Genomic DNA, 7,594 nt, shown 5'->3' with positions numbered 1-7,594 from the left:
GTTGCACATTTCTGTGTGCTATTGGCACACGGCGTTGGTGATTGCTGTTTTTTATGTGTTTTGCGCTGTCATTTATTATTGTTCACAGGTCGCAAGGATGGACAGTTGGTATACTTGTCACTCCTATGTTATGGGGGGTTCAGAAGAGCTGAGGTTCGGCTGAACGGCAGGAAGTCCAGTATCCTCTGGCTGTAGTTTGGTCAGGTGCAGTGTGGCCCTGGCAGGTGGTGGGACAGGGTTGGGGGATGTACACAGGTCCTCCCGTTTGTACTTGTCCCTGTATGTTTGCGGTTACGCGTGGGGTAATCGGTATGGGAGCCAAACTTCTGAGGGACCTCATTCGTGACGTAATAATGCAATGTTTTTACATTTATTAGCGGCTTACCCAGGTATGGGCAATAATATGGTTTAATATGGTGGGGCTGGATGTCATTGCAGTGGGCCGGTCTAGTAAGAAGGTGGACCGGGCCCGCTTAAGGAGGTGAGCAGGCTTTCATAAAGAAGGGGGTTGGTCGTACGCCTCTGAGAGCGGGTGCTGGATACATGGAGGTATCAGAGTAAGGTTGGGGTACACTTTAAGGTGTGGGTTTTGTTGTAGGCAATGTACCTTCAGGAAGGCATTCAGCGAGGGCTGAGGGTGTGGGGGCCCATCCATGGGATGGGGGTGTTTTCTGGTACCCATCCATGAAAGGATGGGGGTTGTTTCTGGTACCCATCCATAAAAGGATGGGGGTTGTTTCTGGTACCCATCCATAAAAGGATGGGGGTTGTTTTTGGTACCCATCCATGAAAGGATGGGGGTTGTTTCTGGTACCCATCCATGAAAGAATGGGGGTTGTTTTGGTACCCATCCATAAAAGGATGGGGGTTGTGTCTTGTACCCATCCATGAAAGGATGGGGGTTGTTGTTGGTACCCATCCATGAAAGGATGGGGGTTGTTTATGGTACTTTCAGGTTACGAGGGGGTTAACCTGGAAGGGTTAAAAAGGGTAGGTCACTGCGAAGGTTGGGTACTGCCTCCGAGCCAGGGGTTTCCGACTGGAGGCCTAAAGTTAAAAGAGGTTGTTCGCAGTGACCAATCTATCTTGTTTCCCGCTATGACACTAAAAAGTATATATTGAAGTTTAATGGTTATTTATGAAGATGTTATTTAATTAATGTTATAATTGGTTAATAAATAGGCCGTCAAGGCCATTTACTCCAAAACCTTGTCAAGTCATTTGTGAAGGGTTTGGAGGGGAGGGGAAGTTGTTGGAGACAAAAAGGTATCAGGAGACTGGGCTTAAGTCCTACATATGTCAAGAGAGTCCCGGAGCCAAAGAAAGGAGAGAAATAGGCGTAGGGACAACATGACATGGCTGGACGGCACAGTTGCCGCTTTAAGATCAGGTTTCCCCTTTTAGAAAAGGGGGGGGGCTGGGTGAGGGCGTCGCCCAGAGCTTGAGAAAGGAAAGGAGAGGGGGAAGTGACGTCAATCGTAAGAGCGGAGGAGGAAGCGATTCCCACCCACCCGCCCTGGAGTTGGTTGGAAAGGGGTAAAGGACAAGTCAGGATGACCGGCAGTGTTGGGTCGATGGAGAAGGAGAAGATAGAGGTTACATGTATGGAACATGTTGTACCCATCCATGGGATTAGGGTGTTTTCTGGTACCCATCCATGAAAGGATGGGGGTTGTTTCTGGTACCCATCCATAAAAGGATGGGGGTTGTTTCTGGTACCCATCCATGAAAGAATGGGGGTTGTTTCTGGTACCCATCCATGAAAGAATGGGGGTTGTTTTGGTACCCATCCATAAAAGGATGGGGGTTGTGTCTGGTACCCATCCATGAAAGGATGGGGGTTGTTGTTGGTACCCATCCATGAAAGGATGGGGGTTGTTTATGGTACTTTCAGGTTACGAGGGGGTTAACCTGGAAGGGTTAAAAAGGATAGGTCACTGCAAAGGTTGGGTACTGCCTCCGAGCCAGGGGTTTCCGACTGGAGGCCTAAAGTTAAAAGAGGTTGTTCGCAGTGACCAATCTATGTTGTTTCCCGCTATGACACTAAAAAGTATATATTGAAGTTTAATGGTTATTTATGAAGATTTTATTTAATTAATGTTATAATTGGTTAATAAATAGGCCGTCAAGGCCATTTACTCCAAAACCTTGTCAAGTCATTTGTGAAGGGTTTGGAGGGGAGGGGAAGTTGTTGGAGACAAAAAGGTATCAGGAGACTGGGCTTAAGTCCTACATATGTCATGTCCTGACAATCCTGGTCTTTGCATTGGTGAATGTTTTGAACGCTACCATGCACTAGTTGAGTATTAGCGTAGGGTACAGCATTGCACAGACTAGGCACACTTTCACAGGGTCTCCCAAGATGCCATCGCATTTTGAGAGACCCGAACCTGGAACTGGTTACAGTTCCAAAAGTTACAGTTACAAAAAAAAATGTAAAAAAAAACCCACAAAAAAATATATAAAATAAAGAAAAAAAGTTGTTGTTTTATTGTTCTCTCTCTCTCTATTCTCTCTCTATTGTTCTGCTCTTTTTTACTGTATTCTATTCTGCAATGTTTTATTGTTATTATGTTTTATCATGTTTGCTTTTCAGGTATGCAATTTTTTATACTTTACCGTTTAATGTGTTTTATTGTTAACCATTTTTTTGTCTTCAGGTACGCCATTCAGCTGCATCGCGGATTTATTTATCTTGACAGCAACAGTGTTTGCTCCCACGATATATAAAGCCGTGACGCCAGCGGAGGTGATATATGCCGAAGCATGGGGGCAGCAGGGGCAGAGGATGCCCCCATGCTTCGGCATATATAAATGGTGCATGTATGCCCATCCTTAGAAGTGGGTGAATGAAGGGAGGTATTCTAATGGTGGGCATACCCACCAATCAATCTCTTTTTAATGCAGCCCACAGGCTGCAGATTACAATATATGCCCAACAAGGACCAGCAACGTACTGGTATGTTGCTGGACTTTGAGCGGTTATACCAGAATGATGCCTGCAGGTTTAGGTATCATCTTGGCATCATTCTTTTCAGCCAGCGGTCGGCTTTCATGTAAAAGCAATCCTAGTGGCTAATTAGCCTCTGGACTGCTTTTACAAGCAGTGGGAGGGAATGCCCCCCCACCATCTTCCATGCTTTTCTCTGGCTCTCCTGTCCCAACAGGGAACCTGGGAATGCAGCCGGTGATTCAGCTAGCTGACCATAGAGCTGATCAGAGACCAGAGTGGCTCCAAACATCTCTATGGCCTAAGAAACTGGAAGCTACAAGCATTTCATGACTTTCATGACTACAAGCATTTCATGATTTTGCCGGATGTAAACAGCGCCATTGGGAAATTGGGAAAGCATTTTATCACACTATTTAGTTTGTCGCCACTGCACGTTTGTGCGCAATTTTAAAGCATGTCATGTTTGGTATCCATGTACTCGGCCTAAGATCATCTTTTTTATTTCATCAAACATTTGGGCAATATAGTGTGTTTTAGTGCATTAAAATTTAAAAAAGTGTATTTTTTCCCAAAAAAATGCGTTTGAAAAATCGCTGCACAAATACTGTGTGAAAAAAAAAAAATGAAACACCCACCATTTTAATCTGTAGGGCATTTGCTTTAAAAAATATATAATGTTTGGGGGCTCAAAGTAATTTTCTTGCAAAAAAAAAATTTTTTCATGTAAAGAACAAGTGTCAGAAAGGGCTTTGTCTTCAAGAGGTTAGAAGAGTGGGTGATGTGTGACATAAGCTTCTAAATGTTGTGCATAAAATGCCAGGACAGTTCAAAACCCCCCCAAATGACCCCATTTTGGAAAGTAGACACCCCAAGCTATTTGCTGAGAGGCATGTCGAGTCCGTGGAATATTTTATATTGTGACACAAGTTGCGGGAAAAAGACACATTTTTTTTTTTTTTTTTTGCACAAAGTTGTCACTAAATGATATATTGCTCAAACATGCCATGGGAATATGTGACATTACACCCCAAAATACATTCTGTTGCTTCTCCTGAGTATGGGGATACCACATGTGTGAGACTTTTTGGGAGCCTAGCTGCGTACAGGACCCCGAAAAACCAAGCACAGCCTTCAGGCTTTCTAAGGGCGTAAATTTTTTATTTCACTCTTCACTACCTATCACAGTTTCGGAGGCTATGGAATGCCCAGGTGGCACAAACCCCCCCCCAAATGACCCTATTTTGGAAAGTAGACACCCCAAGCTATTTGCTGAGAGGTATAGTGAGTATTTTGCAGACTGTCTTTCTTCATTTCCAAAAACGAATGAGAGCTGCAAAATACCCACCATGCCTCTCATCAAATAGCTTGAGGTGTCTACTGTCCAAAATGGGGTCATTTGGGGGGGGGGGTTTGTGCCATCTGGGCATTTTATGGCCTTCAAAACTGTGATAGGTAATGAGGAGTGAAATCAAAAATTTACGCCCTTAGAAATCCTGAAGGTGGTGATTGGTTTTCGGGGCCCCGTACGCGGCTAGGCTCCCAAAAAGTCCCACACATGTGGTATCCCTGTACTCAGAAAAAGCAGCTGAATGTATTTTGGGGTGCAATTTCACATATGCCCATGGCCTGTGTGAGCAATATATCATTTAGTGACAACTTTTTGTAAATTTTTTTTTTTTTAGCACCTCAAGAAATGACATAGGCAGTCATAAATTAAAGGCTGTGTAAATTCCAGAAAATGTATCCTAGTTTGTAGGCGCTATAACTTTTGCAGTATATTAAAGATCCGCGCTTAGGAGATTAAAGGGTTGCAGCCTCCCCCTGATTAGTCTGGGCCTACAGCCAGGCTGTACTGGGATCGCTGTTTTATCATTTTATGGATGTAAGTTTTTAAAATAAACTGAGCTTACTACACTACGGGAGTCCTCTGTTTCTGTTTCTCTGGAGGAGAGGACTGATTGGTGCTGCTAGGATACGGAGGGGGCCAGGTCTGGAGCGCATGCCGGGAGCTCTGAACCGGACTGCTGGTGCGAGTCTGCGGAGGAGCGAAGTACAAGGCGGGACACCCAAAGGGACATCCATCCACAGTCACCCACTCTATGCCTACTACCCCTGTAGGGGTGATCACTTCTGGTGAGTGGGGAAACACTGGGGGAGCACCTGAAGTCCCTGGATTTTATGAGCACAGAAGTCACCGTTCTTTTATTCATTTATTTATTTATATTTTTTCTGGATAGCATATGCTGATAAGATACTCTTGTAATCCCGGCTTGGACTTTTTAACACACTTTATATGAGTTAATTAGTTTTCTAATTAGAAAATTGTATATATACATGTATTTTTTGGCATAAGTTTAGTATTTGTTTACACAGTCAACCTCATCGGGAGTAGAGGGAATTGGACTAAATATATATATTGTTTGGACACTTAAGCATTTTTCTACACTGGTGTTTTGCAATAAGGGTGGATGCACTGGGAAAACTTTTTTTTGTTTTTGTGATTTTTGTGATTTAGTTTACTGTATGCTTACATTATTTTCATGCACTTACATATCACCTATTCAAAAAAACCTGTTCATTTATATAGATTTGCACCTGAGAGTGTGTACAAATGCACTTTGCTGTGCACTACCTGTTTATTTTCTATCTTTTATTTTAAATTTATAAATTGCGCCACTACAGGGTAGCGCTATATCCCCAATTTTCCTCTTAGCTATAACTTTTGCGCAAACCAATAAATATACACTTATTGATATTTTTTTTACCAAAGATATGTGGCCGAATACATTTTGGCCTAAATGTATGACTAAAATTGAGTTTATTGGATTTTTTTTATAACAAAAAGTAGAAAATATCATTTTTTTTCAAAATTTTCGTTTTTTTCCATTTATAGCGCAAAAAATAAAAACGGCAGAGGTGATCAAATACCATCAAAAGAAAGCTCTATTTGTGGGAAGAAAAGGACACAAAGTTAGTTTGGGTACAGCATTGCATGACTGCGCAATTAGCAGTTAAAGCGACGCAGTGCCAAATTGTAAAAAGTGCTCTGGTCAGGAAGGGGGTAAATACTTCCGGGGCTGAATTGGTTCATTTATTATATTATAATTTATGATTTTGTGTTTCAAACTTCATCATACCCAGGATATCTACTAGACTCTTGGCGGACAGATTTAAGTGTGTTATTGCTAAGAATTACAGGCTTACAATATAAAACGCTAAATTTCTATGCAATATAATTGTACCGCTTTGAGATGCAAAAATCTGACATAATCATACCGCCAGGGAGGTTAAAAGGGGTATGGAGGTCTGGGTACTGACCTGGGGGCTATGTATCAATGCCATTTTTTTTTAAAACAATTGTGTTTCCAGGATCAGTGATTTTAATTAAAGTGCAACAATAAAAATGAAAAATGCTGTTAAGACCCCTTTCACACAGAGGCGGTTTTCAGTCATTTTAGAGCTAGAAATGGTGTCTGTAAGCGCCTTAAAACTGCCTCCCATTCTCTGTAATGGGTGCTTTCACACCGGTGCTCTTGTGGGAGGTTCGGAAGTCTTGCAAGCAGCATCTTTGGGGCGGGTTGGGAGCGCTGTATACAGTGCTCCCAAAATGCCCCTGCCCATTGCAATGAATGGGCAGCACTTCCACAACACTGGTTTTGTCAAAAACTTCTCTCCTGTTTTAATTTTTTTTTGTACACCTTTTTGGTGAATGGGTAGGGGTACTATGTACCCAATACTCATTCACATAGAGTGGCTGGATCTGAGGGTTCGATAAGCCCCCAACCCACAGACACCCACAACCACCGGCCATGGACAAGGTTCTTTTGGGTGGGGGAGGGGGCAGAACTTTATAATTGGCCTTCAAAACTAGAATATTTATGGTAAAGGACTTAGTTGACTGTCAAATTTGTCCCAATCATCTAGTTGTAACAGGATGTCAAGGTCAGTGGTGCAACGGGTTGCATAAGATGGGTAGACAGAGGCAGAATTAGGGTGTACGTACCATTTGAAGATGATGCTGGGGGCACGTGGATCAGATAAGCATATATGTTCGATTGCGTTCGAAAATTCAAATCAGTATGACCTCTTATATAGGTCAAGAAAAAATATGAAATTTGGAGATACCTAAATATTTGGTGAGTTGTTGAGTTTATGCTGTTCCTGCAAGGTGGCAAAGGAATGTTTAGACTATCCTAGGTTAACAGGGTTTGGAACATACCCATATGTACAGCAAGTATTTAATCTGTGTTGGAATATATTAAGATAATGGGGGACCACAATAGTGAGTACAATAAGATACAATAGAGTACAATAATTTTACAAGGAAAGTCTGGGAACTGACCCCTAACATAAAACACCTCCATCCCTAATATCAGAAAAAAGCAAATGAAAGTCGCCCACGGGACTTTAAATGAGGTGTAAATGGTGATCAAAGGGTAGACAAATATAAAGGTACAAGTATTTATTGAATACAGCAGCATAATCCATAATAGGGTATAGGCATGGGTGAAAAAGGTTCATAAAACAGCAACATTGCATAATAATCCTAAAACATAGCCATGAATAAATAGTAATACATATAATACAGGTATGCATAGTACATCTCTAACCCGACGCGTTTCGCGAGCTTTCCTCGCTTCA

Source organism: Aquarana catesbeiana, linkage group LG09, assembly GCF_042186555.1.
Source record: "Aquarana catesbeiana isolate 2022-GZ linkage group LG09, ASM4218655v1, whole genome shotgun sequence".
NCBI lineage: Eukaryota > Metazoa > Chordata > Amphibia > Anura > Ranidae > Aquarana > Aquarana catesbeiana.
This window is presented reverse-complemented; position numbering follows the sequence as displayed.